Here is a 19205-nt window from a genome sequence, read left to right on the forward strand (position 1 = left end):
TTAAAAAAAAATTGTTTAAATTGATGACACCTTCAACTGACTCTTCAGGTAAGTAATATCTTAATTGTTGAAATACTCTGTAACCATGGTTAAAGTATATTAGCTAAATTCTGTTAAATGCAACATACTATCAATTCTTTGTATTAATTAACTTTATTATTTATTTATTTATTTATTTAGGTGAACAGCAAAGCAAGGTTTATTGGGAGTGATAGCAAAGTGATAGTACAAAGCTTCCAAAGAGGGAGGAGACCGGAAGGGGTTGCCACCAGAATTTCTAAGTGTAGAGGGTTTTATGGGCTTGTTGGTGGGCTGTTTTAATCTGATTAACCATTCCTGCGCCTGTCCTCCAATCAGGTTTTTGTCACACAGGAAAGAGGGGAGGGCTACTTCTAGGGTGGTGTAAAATCCTTTCAAGGGTGGTTTCCTCTTAGGGTGGGGGCCCCTTGTCCCTGCCTATCTGCCTTCTAATTATCCTTCATCATTCCCCGCCCCCCTCTGAAGAGGTAACCCTAACTACTGTTAGGGAAAAAGGGCGATGACCGATTGTAGCTACTTCCTGCTGGTCAGGGGCATTGGATGGGGCAATGGTCAGGGTCTCTCTCGTCCAGATCTATCAAGGGGTCCGCTGTAGATGTTTGGTTTGACTTCCATATGAGGCTCCATCTTTTTATTTTTTTAGAAAAATTTTGGATTCACACCAAAATACTTAATTCTTGACAACCACTGATCCTTTTACATCTCCATAGTTTAACCTTACCATAATGTAATATAATTAGGAATCATACAGTATGTAGCCTTTTCAGATTGACTTCTTTTACTTAATAAGCATTTAAGGTTCTTCCGTGTATTTTCATGGCTTTTTATATTAGAAGGTTATTAAATATTGAGTCAATTTCTTTAATATATACAGGCCTTCTTAGACTTCCTATTTCTTCTTCTATTCTTCCTTTTTTTAGACTTCCTATTTCTTTTTTTTTCATTTTATTATGTTATGTTAATCACCATATATTACATCATTAGTTTTTGATGTAGTATTCCATGATTCATTGTTTGCGTATAACACCCAGTGCTCCATTCAATACATGCCCTCTTTAATACCCATCACCCAGCTAACCCTCTCCCCCCTTCCCCCCTCCCCTCTAGAACCCTCAGTTTGTTTCTCAGAGTCCATAGTCTCTAATGGTTCATCTCCCCCTCTGATTTCCCCCCCTTCATTTCCTATTTCTTCTTGAGTGAGTTTTGGCAGATTATGTCTTTCAAGGAATCAGTCCATTTCATCTAGTTTGTCAAATATGTAGGCATGGAGATATTCATGTTAAAATGCCACCTCCCAAATATTTTCACAAGTATTGATTCTTCCTTTTCCCAGAGCACTCGTTTTTTGACAAATATTTTTATAAGGCACAATTTATCAAATATACCATATACAGCAGGTGACTGACAGAGACAAAAAAATCAATAGTATAGCTTTCCAACCACCACCTGGATCAGAATGAGTTAGCTACCGCTAGCTGTTTGTGTTTGAGTTCATTTTATTTTATCAGTGAGCATTCTGCTTGTTATCTTTAAATGGAAGATATTGATATCATTATGACAGGAATTAGTTGAAAAAATAGAGGTGGGTCATTGATAGTTATTTTCTGTTCCCTACACATGTGTCCATTCCACTTCTAAAAGAGACCATACAGGAACTGAAGTTACAAACCAGTGGTCTAGCAAAATTTTCCCAGCTTATTGTAATTTGATTAATTAGTTAATTAATTAATTAATAAGTGAGAGATAAAAAAAAACACCTCAGAGAAATACTAAGCTAGACAGGATACCAGGACTATAGGTATAAACCAGGACTATCATAGGCAAATGAGGAAGGAAGGACTTACTTTCTTTTTTTTTGTTATTAAAAAATTTTTTTTATCAACATATAATGTATTATTTGTCTCAGGGGTACAGGTCTGTGATTCATCAGTCTTACACAATTCACAGCATTCACCATAATACATACCCTCCCAAATGTCCATCACCCAGCCACCCCATCCCTCCCACCCCTGTCCATTCCAGCAAACCTCAGTTTGTTTCCTGAGATTAAGAGCCTCTTATGGTTTGTCTCCCTCTCTGTTTTCCTCTAATTTTATTTTTCCTTCCCTCCCCCTATGTTCATCTGTTCTGTTTCTTAAATTCCACATATGGGTGAAATCATATGGTATTTGTCTTTCTCTGACTTATTTTGCTTAGCATAATACACTCTAGTTCCATCCACATCGTTGTAAATGGCAAGATTTCCTTTTTTTGATGGCTAAGTAATATTCCATTGTGTGTGTGTGTATATATATATATACATTTTTTGCGTATATATACATGCGTATATATACATACATTTGTGTATAACACCCAGTGCTCCATTCAATACATGCCCTCTTTAATACCCATCACCCGGCTAACCCACTCCCCCCTACCCCCCTCCCCTCTAGAACCCTCAGTTTGTTTCTCAGAGTCCATAGTCTCTAATGGTTCGTCTCCCCCTCCGATTTCCCCCCCTTCATTTTCTATTTCTTCTTGAGTGAGTTTTGGCAGATTATGTCTTTCAAGGAATCAGTCCATTTCATCTAGTTTATCAAGTATGTAGGCATGGAGATATTCGTATCCATTCATCTGTAGTTGGACAGCTGGGCTGGGCTCTTTCCATATTTTGGCTATTGTGGATGTTGCTGCTATAAACATTGGGGTGCATGTGCCCTTCAAATCACTATGTTTGTATCCTTTGGACAAATACATAGTAGTGCAATTGCTGGGTAATAGGGTAGCTCTATTTTTAACTTTTTGAGAAACTTCCATACTGTTTTCCAGAGTGGCTGCACCAGTTTGCCTTCCCAACAAGGGTATAAGAGGATTCCTCTTTCTCCGCATCCTTGCCAACATCTGTCATTTCCTGAGTTATTAATTTTAGCCATTCTGACAGGCATGAGATGGTATTTCATTGTGGTGTTGATTTGGATTTCCCTGATGCCGAGCGATGTTGAGCACTTTTTCATATGTCTGTTGGCCATTTGAATGTCTTCTTTGCAGAAATGTCTGTTCATGTCTTCTGCCCATTTCTTGATTGGATTCTTTGTTCTTTGGGTGTTGAGTTTGATAAGTTCTTTATAGATTCTGGATACCAGGCCTTTATCTGATATGTCACTTGCAAATATCTTCTTCCATTCTGTCGGTTGTCTTTTGGTTTTGTTGACTGTTTCTTTTGCTATGCAAAAGTCCCAATAGTTCATTTTTGCCCTCGCTTCCCTTGCCTTTGGCGATGTTTCTAGGAAGAAGTTGCTTCAGCTGAGGTCAAAGAGGTTGCTGCCTGTGTTCTCCTTTAGGATTTTGATGGACTCCTGTCTCACATTGAGGTCTTTCAACCATTTGGAGTCTATTTTTGTGTGTGGTGTAAGGAAATGGTCCAGTTTCATTCTTCTGCATGTGGCTGTCCAATTTTCCCAACACCATTTGTTGCAGAGACTGTCTTTTTTCTATTGGACATTCTTTCCTGCTTTGTCGAGGATTAGTTGACCACAGAGTTGAGGATCCATTTCTGGGCTCTCTATTCTGTTCCATTGATCTATGTGTCTGTTTTTGTGCCAGTACCATACTGTCTTGATGACCACAGTTTGTAATAGAGCTGGAAGCCCAGAATTGTGATGCCGCCAGCTTTGCTTTTCTTTTTCAACATTCCTCTGGCTATTTGGGGTCTTTTCTGGTTCCATACAAATTTTAGTATTATTTGTTCCATATCTCTGAAAAAAGTTGATGGTATTTTGATAGGAATTTCATTAAATGTGTAGATTGCTCTAGATAGCATAGACATTTTCACAACGCTTTTCCGTTTCTTTGTGTCTTCCTCAATTTCTTTCATGAGTATTCTATAGTTTTCTGAGTACAGATTCTTTGCCTCTTTGGTTAGATTTATTCCTAGGTATCTTATGGTTTTGGGTGCAATTGTAAATGGGATCGACTCCTTAATTTCTCTTCCTTCTGTCTTGTTGTTGGTGTATAGAAATGCCACTGATTTCTGTGCATTGATTTTATATCCTGCCACCTTACTGAATTCCTGGATGAGTTCTAGCAGTTTTGGGGTGGAGTCTTTTGGGTTTTCCACATAAAGTATCATATCACCTGCAAAAAGTGAGAATTTGACTTCTTTGTTGATTCGGATGCCTTTTATTTCTTTTTGTTGTCTGATTGCAGAGGCTAGAACTTCTACTACTATGTTGAAAGGCAGTGGTGATAGTGGACATCCCTGCCGTGTTCCTGACCTTAGGGGAAAAGCTCTCAGTTTTTCCCCATTGAGAACGATATTTGCTGTGGGTTTTTCATAGATGGCTTTTATGATATTGAGGTATGTACCCTCTATCCCTACACTGTGAAGAGTTTTAATCAAGAGAGGATGCTATACTTTGTCAAATGCTTTTTCTGCATCTATTGAGAGGATCATATGGTTCTTGTTCTTTCTTTTATTAATGTATTGTATCAAAATCTTTGGGATGCAGCAAAGGTGGTCCTAAGAAGAAAATATATAGCAATACAGGACTTTCTCAAGAAACAAGAAATATCTCAAATACACAACCTAAACCTACACCTAAAGGAGCTGGAGAAAGAACAGCAAATAAAGCCTAAACCCAGCAGAAGAAGAGAAATAGTAAAGATCAGAGCAGAAATCAATGAAATAGAAACTAAAAGAACAGTAGAACAGATCAACGAAACTAGGAGCTGGTTCTTTGAAAGAATTAATAAGATTGATAAACCCCTGGCCAGACTTATCAAAAAGAAAAGAGATATGAACCAAATAAATAAAATCATGAATGAAAGAGGAGAGATCACAACCAACACCAAAGAAATATAAACAATTATAAGAACATATTATGAGCAACTATATGCCAGCAAATTAGATAATCTGGAAGAAATGGATGCATTCCTAGAGATGTATCAACTACCAAAACTGAACCAGGAAGAAATAGAAAACCTAAATAGACCTATATCCAGTAAGGAAATTGAAGCAGTAATCAAAAATCTCCCAACAAACAAGAGCCCAGGGCCAGATGGCTTCCCCAGGGGAGTTCTACCAAACATTTAAAGAAGAATTAATACCTATTCTTCTGAAACTGTCCCAAAAAATAGAAATGGAAGGAAAACTTCCAAACTCATTTTATGAGGCTACCATTACCTTGATCCCAAAACCAGACAAGCACCCCATCAAAAAGGAAAATTACAGACCAATATCCCTGATGAACATGGATGCAAAAATTCTCACCAAAATACTAGCCAAAGGATCCAACAGTACATTTAAAGGATTATTCACCATGACCAAGTGGGATTTATCCCTGGGCTGCAAGGTTGGTTCAACATTCACAAATCAATCAATGTGATACAATACATTAATAAAATCTATAATTAATGAAATCTTAATTAACTCTATAATTAATGAAATCTTAATAAAAATACCAGTAGTTTTATTAGTGATACATAACAAACTAATCTAAAAATGTAATGAATGAAATTAATTTCTATAATTAATGAAATCTTAATAAAAATATCAGTAGGTTTATTAGTGGTACGTAACAAACTAATTTAAAAATGTATATGAAAATGCCAAAGGAGGAACCAAGATATTCCTGAAGAACAACAGAGTAGGAGGCCTTCTCTATTGGAAATCAAAACTTATTGTAAAGCTACAGTAATTAAAAGATACTGGTACTAATGGATAAATGAAATGAAACAAAGTGCAAAAACAGAATTGAAGGGTAAAGATATTTTTTTCAATAATTCATGCTAAGACATTTGAATATATTTTTAAAATGGTCTGAATATGGAAGGTAAAACAATAAAGCTTCTAAAAATAGTATATGGTAACATAACATTAACAGCTCAGCAGAGAGAAAAAATTTCTTAAAAGAATTCAAATAGCACTAAACATTAAAGAAATGAGGGATAAATTAGACTACATCAAAATTAAGAACTTTTGTTCATCAAAATTCACATTGAGTAAAGAGGTAAGCCAGAAAGCTGAAGATTTTTACAATACAGACAATCAAGAATTCCTAACAATTAAAAAACAAGCAAAAAGCAATCAACACAATAGAAAAAGGGCTACAGGCCTTCAAATAGCATTTACAAAAAGATGCTAGCCAAATTGTCAATAATCATATGAAAACTTGCTCAAGCTCATTAGACTTCAGAGAAGTGCTAATTAAAACAACAATGAGATACCATTAGAAACGCATTTAATTGGGTAAATTTGAAAAGACTCTCAATCACCACTTTTGATGAGGATGTGAAGCACTGGGAACCCTTTTTTGCTGCTAGGGAGAATATAAATAGGTATCACTTTGGAAAACTATTTTGGCAATATCTACTAATGTTGCAGGTAGACATAACGTAAGATGTAATAACTGCATTCCTAGATATGTTCCCATCAGAAATATGCACATGTGTCCCAAAAGACATGCACAGGATTATTTATAGCAGCATCATCTTTAATTTTCCAAACTGGAAACAACTCAAATGTCCATTAACAATAGACTGGGTAGCTAAAATGTAGCAAATTTTCATTTCATAAAATGAAATGTTATACAGCACCAAAAATTGTAAAAGCTACAGCTTCTTACAACAACATAATCAATATCATAAAAAACATAGAACAAAAGTAGATAGAAATGAATTGTGTGTGCTTCGTATTATTTACATAAAGTAAGTTCAAGAACAGGACAGGTTATAGAGAGTAACTAAGCATACTGCTTCGGTGGTAAAACTACATTTTTAAAAGGTAACTAAATCAGGTGATTTTTAAAAATTTTTATTGTTATGTTAATCACCATACATCACATCATTAGTTTTTGATGTAGTGTTCCATGATTCACTGTTTGTGCATAACACCCAGTGCTCCATGCAGAACGTGCCCTCTTTAATACCCATCACCAGGCCAACCCATCCTCCCACACCCCTCCCCTCTAGAACCCTCAGTTTGTTTTTCAGAGTGCATTGTCTCTCATGGTTCATCTCCCCCTCTGATTTCTCCCCCTTCACTAAATCAAGTGATTTAATTATATTTGGGGAGTGAGGGAAGCAATTCAAATGGGACACAAAGGGAGCTCTAGTGGGCTGGCAATGTTTTATCCTTGACCTGATGATGGTTACAGGGATTTTCACTTTGATAAACATTGAAGAGTATGTTTCTGTTTTATGCAATTTTCTGTATTTTTGCTATATTTCATTTTTTTACAAAAAGATAAACTCTACTATAACAGTTCCTCATTCAATCCTCATTCTATTTCATTATTTGGAGTATATCAAGTTCAGCTTTCTTTGCCTGAACTATTTTCAAAGCTTACCATAAAAATATTTAGTCAATTGGTTGGAAGTTCGGGTGAGGATTTCATAAAATTTCAAAGTTAAGACTGAAAGCAACAAATTATTAAACAGTAAATGTGATGCTGAGCAACATTTTTCCATTCTGAATCACATGGGAAACTAGATAAACTCCCCACATAAGAATATTTACTTCTACTTCTACTGCCATGAATATTGCAGCAATATTTTCTAACTAGAATATCAAAGATTCAGCAGATGATACTCTCTCTCTTTAAAGAGTTTAAAATTGTGGGCCCATTAGTTCTGAAATCATATCACAGGAAAATGGTTCGTGCTTAGATTATTAAACTTAATTAAGATAGGATTTTTTGCCACAGTTTGATGCTTAAAAGAATATTATTGTCAAGTAACTATAATTACTTGTTAAGTTAGTTTAACTAGCTCTAACTAGTTTAACTAGTTAACTTCAGCAACTGAATGCGACACAAAATTCAACTCCAGGAGAGATTTTATTTATTCTGTGACTGCATTTGAAGACCAAACAGAACATTAGCTTTGTAATATTAATTTATTCTCTGGAGAAAGAAAATGCAAGATCTTTCTTACAAATTGTATGATTGTATGATATAATTACTGAAAATCAAGATGTGGTATCTAAAACTCTGTTGACATTATATGCTACTAGCTATCAACAAGTAAAAATATAGAAGAGATACTCGACAATAGGCCCAATCATTAATTTTAAATTTTGCCCCACTCACAATTATAGCCACACAAAAGAGAAGAACATTTGTAATCTTCAGTAGGAGTTTCAGGAAATATATAGTTAATAGAATTGGATAATATTTCAGTGAAAGAAATGCCCTACTGATTGAAGAGCTCATAGCATTTGGCAATCTAGGATGTAGAGGTGATCTTAGAATGGACAATGGCTTGCAGTAGTAGAGGCAAAAGTCAGAAAAAACTTTGAGTGGATCATAGGGGAAGAGAGGAAAAAATGAAACAAGACAAACCAGAGAGGGAGACAAACCATAAGACACTCGTAATCTTAGGAAACAAACTGAAGGTTGCTGGAGGGGAGAGAGGGTGGGGTGGTGGGCCAACTGGGTGAGGGACATTGGGGAGAGTATGTGTTATAATGAGCACTGGGTATTATATAAGACTGACGAATCACAGACCTGTACCCCTGAAACAAATAATACATTATATGTTAATTTAAATTAAAAACAAAACAACCAAACAACGAAAAAAAAAAAAAAAGAAAAAACTTTGAGTGGAAATCAAGGCAGGGAACACCGTTATTAGTCTCCAAATATCCCTTCCAAATTCTTTGAGTATAAACCCCCTAAATTTAGCTAGACATGCAGGTGTCCTAGTAAGACTATACCCTGTATCCTCCTTGCAGTTACATGTAGCCTTGGGTCAAAATTTTCGCCAATGCGATAGGATATTTCCACTTGTATGCTCTCCACATCTTCTCCCCCTCCCACTTTTAGGAAAACAGACATGACAGTCAAGCTAAAGAAACATTTTTAGACCATGAAGTGGAAGCCAGGTGGTAAGGCTGCCAAAACAGTAAGATAAAAGGAGTCTGAGTCCCTGCCACTGGAACGGTCATATCTGCTCTAGTCGGCTTGCTCAGACTGTCAGATAAGACAGAGATAAACTCCATCTTTCAAGTCACTGCCATTTGGCCTCTTTTTCAGCAATGGAACCTGCCCTAGTTAACACTGCAAGACAGTAACTCCAAGGAAAATGGAGAGATTTAGAAGAAAAGTAATGAAATTATAACACACAATGTGACTCAGCTGTCAGCAACATGTAAAACTGCAAATCCAGTATATCCATTTCACCAAAGATTGGGATTTTAACTTTGCTCGTGGATAGGAAGAAGGGTTTGTGTAGGGGAAGTTCTGAGAATTCAATCCTCAGCTTCCATGGAAAGAAAATAGATCATGCTTAAAATTGAGTACATAAAGAGATAATAGTGTAGGCCCGTTATTAAGGGAAAGAAAAGAGGAAACGCCAGAAGAAATGGCTGAAACAGTTGAAAATATTTGTCTCAGGGGAGTGGGGTTCAGGAGCCAGGAGAGGTGGTGCAGGTGCCTACCAGTTTTTTATTGTTGTATCTTGAAGTACATTTTAGCTATGTGCATGTATTATTGTTTTAAAGAAAAACAGTATAAAAATGAAATGCAGTTAATATAGCAACTGAAACCCAATACATATAATGCCTGACACCAGCTCTTTCCTGTTTTTACAGGTACAAAGTAGATAGAGGACCTGAAGGAAGAGTTGCCAAGTAAAGAAGTGGGAAGGTCAGCAAGGATAACTTGGGATAAGAGACACTATTCATCTACATCACAATTTTGCCTGAAGCCTGCCACGCTGTGTGTGGAGAAATAGATGTCCTCAGAGATTATTTATCTCTTTTATGACCTCTGGTGCATGTAGCCCAAATGAAGTCTGCATTATAAGCCTGCATTATATCAGTAAGCCCCCCAAATACTTGTCTGCAGCTAGGGAGGGAGAACTGTCGTTGAAAAGGTGTGGGTGTTAAATAGAACAGATCTGAACTCCAGTCCTCTCTCATTACCTTATCATTGTAATCACCTTAAACAGGTTACTTCACCAAGCCCCAATTTCCTTGTAAATGATGTGGAGGTGATACTGTCCTCACTGGACTCATATGAGAATCAAATACGATAACAGACACAGCATTGGATTAAGGGCCCAAAGCAGCTGTTGATAAATGTTACTTTCTTCCTGTCCTTCATTGTTTTATTGTTTTCCACTACTTGTAGCAAGCAATTGGTGATTAGTTAGTCCTAAATAAGTATCTTTTTATTGACTGCGTAGGTGCTAATTTTCTTCCTCTCATCCCGTTAGATTCTACTCTGAACTTCCAAATGCCTCAAAATTTGAAACAAGGTGGAATCAATTTCTTATAAAGGAACTCACTACCTCTCTGCACCATCCCCTCTATGAGAAGGTATTTTCTCAGGTAGTTTGCCTAATACGGTACGCTGCTAAAGTGTAACATATACCTTTGCTGCAAGGCTATGAAACTAAATTGGCTCAGATTAGCACCAAAACACATAAAATGAGTTAGTGAACTGAGACCATAAAGAGCAATGTTCCCCTACCTCTCCACTCTACACAGTTCCTTTCAAACACAATGATAATGAATAAAATCTTAAAGAAACTCACAAACTCAAAAATACTATAGAATTGTATCATTTCAAGGGAATGTCAAAGGGGTTGCTTATTAAATTTTTATTGTTTCTTATTCCACATCTTTTTGGATTCTAAAGCTCTTGTTTTCAGAGCTGGACTTCCCTCCTTCCCTAAATACCTTTACCTACCTAATACTACAAAGAAGAAAACAAAAGCAGGGCTGCAATTTCACTATCATTTGAAACTCAATTACTCAATTAAAGTCAACAAATATTTTTGAAGGCATTTTGGAAGAATTATGGTCAGCAAGGAGGTGGATAAAACAATGAGAAAAGAAGAGATGTTGTTCCTTAAAATAATGTTTCAAAGAGCAAAGAGACACAAATATCCAAGCAAGTACCACTCACAGCCGATCAAACCCAGTGCCACCATCAGAGGGCATGATCCAAATAGCTCCCAAAAAGAGATAGCATGTAATGGAGGGGGTTCCTGAATCTAGTACCTGCATCAGTCTCTTTCAGATACATCTCATTCAGTTCTCACAGCAACTACATGTGAAATGAAAAGTTACAAATTTGATCTAGAATTCAGATTTTCTGTCTTCTAACCCACTGTATTTCAGCATAGTTTCAGAAGTCAATGCTCTTTAAAACAACAATTAAAAAAAAAAAAAAACCTCCTGTGAATCCTTTTATTATTGCTCAATGGCATCAATTTCCTCGTTAAAATAATACTTATGAAAATCATCTCACCTGGTGGTCCAACTCAGTAGGTGAGCTCCATTATCTCCACAGTTGTATACTTCTTGTCATTTTATTTTCTAAACTTTCATTTACAGGGAATAGTAGATTAACAATTTCTGTCTTCAGTGAATTCCCATTTTCTTATGGAACATACCATGCTTTCAATGAACCATACTCTTTTAGAATTGGCCCAAATCTAAATGAGTGGATCCTCCATGTGCTCATTTTAAATATCTGGCTTTAAAATTATCTGACAAGTGAAGCTAATTTTGTACATCCTGTATGTTAAGTGCTTTAAGGTACCTGCATGAATTATATTTCTAAAAAAAAAAAACAAAAAACAAAAAAAAACCCTTGCCTTACATTTTCCATAATTAACTAGCATGAGGCTATGGTTAAGTAACAAGACTTAAAAGGATACTGTAAAGTTAATGAGTGGCACAGTTAATTATAGGAGTATAAAAATTGGAATCTGTGGCAACATACTGTAGGTTATAAACTTAATTTAATTTAGTTTTTCTCATTTACGCGCATTATTCCTTTGAAAGTCTACATGAAGGGCATGGGGACCTTCCTGTTACCCTAGCCTATCTGCTATTTTCATTGTACACTACTAGCTTCCTGTATTTTCAAACTAGCAAGACTTATTTTCAAAAGCAAGACTTATTTTCAATTAGAAAGCTAATATTATTTTTTCAATCTTGAAAGTGATATATAGGATATTTGATTAATTCTGAAATGCAAGATACAGGTAAAATCAATGCTAAAGAATGAGGGCAGAATTAAATCATAATTCTGGGGAAGATTTTAAAATTATCCATTAGAGAAAAAAAACTATATGGGCAATGATAAAGTGCAAAGGGTCAAGTGTCATAACCAGCAATTGTCCCTGTTCCGAGAGAAAAGACCACAAGAGGAAATGCACAAGAGGAAATAAGCTTAACTGAATGGGAAGAAATCAGAGAAGGAGACAAACCATGAGAGACTATGGACCCTGGGAAACAAACTGAGGGTTACAGAAGGGGGGATGGGGGGATAGGGTAGCCAGGTGATGGATATTCAGAAGGGCATGTGTGGTGATGAGCACTGGGTGTTATCCGCAACTAATGAATCGTTGAACACTACATCAAAGACTAATGATGCACTATATGTTGGCTAACTGAACATAATTTTAAAAAATTAAAAAATAAAAATTAAAAATAAAAAAGCTTAACTATAGCATGAAGAATTTCTGTCAGATTCCTAATATTCAGTCCATAAATGGACATCGACTAGATGCGGTAGAATTCAAAAAATAGGTTATAATCTCAATACTAGGTAGTGTTTGAGAGCCTTTCCACTTGCAATATCGTATCTGTTATGATAGTGAAACCACAGGAACTTCTTAATATGGCAATTCTTTCAGAATTGAAAAATCCTTTAAAAACACAACTAGAGGGGTGCCTGGGTGGCTCAGTCGTTATGCATCTGCCTTTGGCTCAGGTCATGGTCCCAGGGTCCTGGGATCGAGTCCCACATCGGGCTCCCTGCTCGGCAGGAAGCCTGCTTCTCCCTCTCCCACTCCCCCCTGCTTGTGTCCCTTCTCTCTCCCTGTGTCTCTCTCTGTCAAATAAATAAATAAAATCTTTAAAAATAAATAAATAAAAATAAAAACACAACTAGATCTTCCTTTTATGTTCTGCTAGATTTTAAGGATAATTATTTAAAACAGGAATCTTTTAGCCCCATTCACCTATAATGTACCAGCTACTGACCAGGAAATAGTGAGGCTGTTACTTCCATCTGAAGTAATAGATGCTGGAAGTGTTCCCCTCCAAGCAGGAGACAGTCCAGTTGAAACCATTAGTGGATGCACAGTTGGGGACAAGGTATTAATAAATGGGGCCCAGTAAGTTCTGCCTTGGGCTCAAATCTTCCAGATGATCAGATGGGAATTGAGGTAAACTGTATTCTAAGACACAGCCAACCAGAAAAGCGGGAGAGGTTGAACATAGCTCCATCCTTGTGAACCTGTGGTCAAGCTCTTAAAAACTCCCTTGCACAGTCCTGATGCTTCCTTGTTAGTGTCTCATTATTAAATAGCATCACATGTGTTATATTTGGGGTATTCATAGTTATAATCTTCTGTGGCTTTGATGGCTAACGATCTACCAAAATTTGCTCTAAATCACAGCATGGTGTAGATTCTGGGAGGTAGCTGCCCAAACAGAGATACATTTCAGATCTGTCCATGTGATTCATTCCCACCGCAAGAATGTAAGAATGGATTGTGTCATCTACAACCTGAAGCTCTGAAGAAGCAGATAAACCTGAGGTAGAGAACTCAGAGGCCCCAGGGGATGGTGGAATCAAAAGGTGAAAAGAGCCTGAGTTCCCCAAATAACCCCATGGGGGAAAACTGCCTACTAATCAGAAATATCCATATTGGACTCTTGCAGAAGTGAGAAGTAAAGAAAACTTGGTGTGTATTAATTGAGACAGCTAGAGGAACCCTATAACTCTAAACCCTAAAATAAAGTAAAAGAAAAATACATAATTTTTTAAATTCCTGGTTATGGAAATATCAGATAAATGGTTATAATCCTAAAATAGATGGGATGGTCTCAAAACTGAAAAGTTATAATAATTGAAAGGCATTTCTTTCTCCAAAACATTTAATAAATATTCTCAGTCAGAAATAAAATAAATAAATAATAAATTAAAGTTATTGGAATAGGTTGGGATCCCTTGTTAAGATAAATTATCAAGATGAAGGAAACATTCAATTTGGTGAGAAATTGAGATTAAAAACATAGGTGGGGGTGAGAGTGTGAGAAAAATACAAAGGATGATTGGTGTTTCTCTAGGTAAGACATACTCAAACAAGTTATTCCATCTCAACTTTATATGGTTAATATCTATCTTACTTGTTAAAATATCAAGTCAGATAAAAGATATGACAGCACTTGAAAAACTGTCAAGTACTTTAAAAAGTAAAGCAATATCATTGCTAATAAATTAATCAGAACAGTTCTGTAGACAGGATAATTAAATTATATTAATTTCATTTACTTTTCAGATTAGATTTGGAAGCTCAAGGAAATTTGTAATTACATATTTTAATACAGGAAATAGAAGTCTAGAAGTAAAATAAGAGTGAGGATTAAATGGGTGATTATATTTAAGAATGGGCTAAATTGACATTTTAATGGAAGAATAGATCTTTTTAGAGAGTAAGAATATTGAGACAAATAGATTTTTTTTTCAATATAGGGAGAAGGTGGTTTTAAAACACAACCACTTAATTGTGTATTTTGCAAAATATCTACCTGGGCACCTGGGTGGCTCAGTTGGTTAAGCGTTTGCCTGCAGCTCACGTCATGATTCCAGAGTCCTGCGATGGAGCCCTGCAGCATGGAGCCTGTCTCTTCTTCTCCCACTCCCCCTGACTGTGCTCTCTCTCTCTCTTTGTCAAGGAAATAAATAAAATCTTTAAAAAAATCTATCCAATTTGGTGAACTAATTATATTTAATATGTCTTAAATAATTTATTATTCCACAAAGGAAAACTAATAAATTTGGAATTTGTATTGTTTACAAGTTGAAAGACTATTATAATTGTTTTGATCTGTTTCTGAGAATTTCTATAGCAACTGTCACCAGAGTTTTGAGATTTTCAGATAAAGCGATTAAAAACTTTTAGAAACCTTTCAGTGGGTGAAAATTTTCACTCTGATAAAATTAAAGCAAATATGGGAAGAAAGTGAAAGAGAAAAGGGGTTTTTAAAAAATGTTTTCTTAAATGAACTAATTATCTTGGAAAAGTATTTCCAGGTAGTCCAAAAGAGTAACAAAGGACTAAAATGTATCAGAAAAATGGTTTAGTCATATGTGTTCTTTGAGGTAATGAGTGCAACTTGACTTTTCTTAGGGAAGTCAAGCACCTTAGTCTCTGGGCTGATGACTTTAATTGTCTACCTGAGGGATCCACGAGGCTAATGTTTTGATCTGAACAGGAAGGCATGAAAGGCCTCTGAATCTCTGCCAATTCTGCTGCCCACTGCAGCCGTATCAGCTATGTCTCTTTTGGGCTTTGTGTTTACTATTCCACCAAGGTTTTACCCAATCCTGGGTCATTCCTTCTTGGTCTAGATTAGGTTGTTGCCATCCAATACCTAGAACTGCGACATATACAAATGGAAATGCAAGGGTCCGGCGGGGGGAATATCAGACAGTGTCAAACACTGTAGAATGCCAAAATCAAGTTAATCCCTTTCGCTTAGAAACGTGAAACAGACAACAAATAACAGTAAAATAATAATAATCTGTTTTATACTTACTAATTATAATTAGAAAGATTAAGTTTTAAGAATTTCTTTGAAGTAAAGCACTGATAGAAATGGGATGTAAATGTTTCAATTTACTAAAAGAAAACAAACAGTAGAGACTTAAGAGCAAAAAAGAAAAATGCAAGAAAGCATGCAAAACAGAAAACATGAACCAGAAAACTGAAGGAAGAAATTAAATCTTACTTTCTTGAACCAAAATCCTATATATCATATACCCTTTTTTCCTCAGAAGTTTCAGTTCTAAGATTTCATTTTAAAGAAGTAGTGATTGATATGTCAATGATAGCTACAAGTTTATTCACTGTAGCTTTGTTTACTAATGCAAAAAATGGAAATAATATGAACAGCCAAAGGAACCAATTAAAAAATTATGATACAGATGGGTTAGCCTGGTGATGGGTATTAAAGAGGGCACGTACTGAATGGAGCACTGGGTGTTATACACAAACAATGAATCATGGAACTCTACATCAAAAACTAATGATGTAATGTATGGTGATTAACATAACTAATAAAATAAAAAAATTATGATACAGTGATACAGTGAGATGCTATCTGCCATTAAAGATATTTCTATAAACTATATGAAATGATATGAGACATTCAAAATATTTTCTTAAGTAATGAAGAACACTAAAAATATCAATCGATCTCATATTTAAGATACTTATTTTACTTAATAAATATATGTATGTGTATACATATATATAAATTGAAAAGTGTATGTCAAAATACTAACAGGTGTGGGGAGGTTTACATAACTGATCCATAATTCCTAATTATTCTGCAAGATACCCATTTTTACTTCTGCAATAAAAGAATAAAAATATATATGCAATCCCAGATTAGATTAAAGAAAATTTTAAAAAACCTATATACAAGAGATATACCTAAAGAAAATGAATAATGAATAATGATTTACACTGTATGTTAACTAACTGGAATTTAAATAAAAACTTGGGGAAAAAAAAGAAAATGAAAGAGTTTAAAAGTACAAAGATGAGGAGCGCCTGGGTGGCTCAGTCGTTAAGCGTCTGCCTTCAGCTCAGGTCATGATCTCAGGGTCCTGGGATCGAGCCCCACATAGGGCTCCCTCCTTGGCGGGAAACCTGCTTCTCCCTCTCCCAATCCCCCTGCTTGTGTTCCTGCTCTCGTTGTGTCTCTCCCTGTCAAATAAATAAATAAAATCTTAAAAAAAAAAAAAGTACAAAGATGAGGAAGAGTATTAAGGTAAATTAAAACAAAAAGTAATCAGAGATAAAAGCAACACTTGCACAAAAAAAATCAAATGACTAGGAATAAAGCACAACATTCATAGTGATTTCCCTGGGAGATTCATTATAAGTAATTTAAAAAGAAAAGTTCATAGCATGTTTTCATATTTAATTATAAATTTATTGTCTTTATAATCAGAAAAAAATATTTAAGACATAAAATATGTATCAGTTATAGAAACCAATCATTTTATGTTAACATTAGGATTGGAAGAGATAATCAATGAAAAAGTACCCCCAAATTAAGCTTTTCTTGTTTTTTAAAGTGAATTCAGTAGTATTCCTACTCACAATCTAGAAACATAGAGAATAAGATTTTAACAACAACAGAATCAATCACGTGAATTTTCTTTTTCTAAAATTTTTGAGGTTGTTCTAAGATTCAACCCTTGTAAATATTTTTTTTTAACATGGGATTGATATTCTGTGTTTATGTGTGTACGCAGGTCTGTGCTTACTTTCCTTTCTGCTGAACAGCTACAATTTATTAATGTACAATGACATCACCAGCATTGGCCTTGGGAACAAAAGGGTAAAGACGAGGGCTATCTATCAACCTTTTAATTTGCTAAAATCCCTTAATGAGGACAATAACCCTTAATATTCATTTGCTTGATAAACAAGCCATTTTATATGAATGGAAGGTCAACACAGCCTAAGGCTATTGTCATGCTGTTCTGTTAGATTTTAATGGCTGCAGGAGTTCAGTTGCTATAAATACACACACAAAATGCCCACCCATATATTTAAGCATGGACTTCATAAACAAAGGAAATCATTGAATATGACATGTTTGTCAACACCTATCTTCCTGAGCCTGGATCAATCTTTGTGGTCTGGCACTTGAAAGCCTAAATTCTGGAGCTATGTTGACCGTATTGACAGCATAAATGGGCTATAGAACCAGCACCAGATGGGGTCATCAGTAAGACTTCTAGCTTAAATGGTATAACTGGGGTCAGTTCTCAGTATTGGTGTGCCTCTCAATCTTTCTCTATCCCTGCTACATTTGTCCAATCTTCATGCTTTGGTTTTTCCTTGTTTCCTGAAAGGTCCTCCAGTCTCTTTCTTCAGAGTCCTGACCCACTTGGCCAGGACTTTGATATCTATGTATTGGAAGCTACTTCCATCATCAGGCACTAATCATGATGCTGATGGAATCCGGCTCCACAAAGTGGAGACAGCCAAGCCCAATGACTGTAATACACTGAATTGTTTGAATATGGCCTCTACCTAGACATTACAGAGGTCAGGAGTATAGGTTCTGGAATCAGATTATTAGGTCCCAGTTCTGTCTCAGGTGCTTACTAACTGTGTAAATAGGAATGAGCCATTTAACTTCTCTAAGTTTTGTCTCCTTCTGAGAAAATATCTCCAGGGGGGTTATTTTGGAAATTAAATGAGAACTCATGTAAAGAACCAGGCATATGGCTGGCACTTTATATGTCTAGCAACAGTCTACCCATGTATAGTGAAAAATATAAGGCCTTCAAGAACAAGAAAAATGACAAGAGATCACAGGCCATTCCGGCCAAGAAGGAAATCTCAGAACAGATGATTGCATAGAAATAATTGGGTATAGGAGCACAGTTCAAGAACTAACTGTTGGGATTATGATTCAGGGTTAAATCTTTGTCATATAAAATATAAAAACTAGAAGCCTAGATATTTAGGCATAAAGTCAGTGGCAAGGAAAAAACTAGACTACCTTAATGTAAACTTACTTGAAAAGCTAATGTAAGCTTAAAATTTCACCCAACAAAAAAAGACAATTCTAGAGCTCTAGATGAGGATGAGAATGAAGATGTAGGTAAAAACACTAATGCTCTGGGGTTTGGAAGCAGGCTATATTGAAAGTCAGAGGGTCATTGCAACCACCTTTACTCTTGAGCCATATAAATCCATCCTAAGGACTCCTGACCCACCAATCTCCCTACAGTGCAGCTATGATCATCAGCCAAGGTGTCTCTCAAAGCCCTTGAATGTATTACAAAATCACATATAATCTTTTCGGCATAACCTCACGGTATAATCCAACTTTCCTTTGCAGATTTTATCCCAATATATTCCTGCCCGTACTTAGTGCCCCAACAAAACAAACCCTGAAACATGCTGTGCATTTCCTGCCTCCATATTTTTGCTGTTACAATTTCTTCTTCCTGAAAACCCCCTGTACTTTGTAAATTTGTCGCAACTCTACCCATCCGTCAAGGCCTGCCTCAAATGCAATCTCATTGTATGATGCTGCAACTTGAATTGGGTAGAACATATGGGTCTGGAAAACAAGGGTAAATATACGTGTTGACCTACTTACTATCATTGCCAGGGATACTGGGAAA

At 35.9% G+C, this 19205-nt stretch overlaps 1 protein-coding gene across 3 annotated transcripts in view; it reads right to left on the minus strand.

The window, feature by feature from the left end:
• The window catches only part of INPP4B (inositol polyphosphate-4-phosphatase type II B), an 824845-nt gene that overhangs the window by 608701 nt on the left and 196939 nt on the right, over window positions 1-19205 (minus strand). The window lies entirely within an intron of this gene.

The sequence above is a fragment of the Mirounga angustirostris genome, unplaced genomic scaffold, assembly GCF_029215605.1.
Source record: "Mirounga angustirostris isolate CCGP_5_RB_7025 unplaced genomic scaffold, mMirAng1.0.hap1 SCAF_2, whole genome shotgun sequence".
Classification (NCBI taxonomy): Eukaryota; Metazoa; Chordata; class Mammalia; order Carnivora; family Phocidae; genus Mirounga; species Mirounga angustirostris.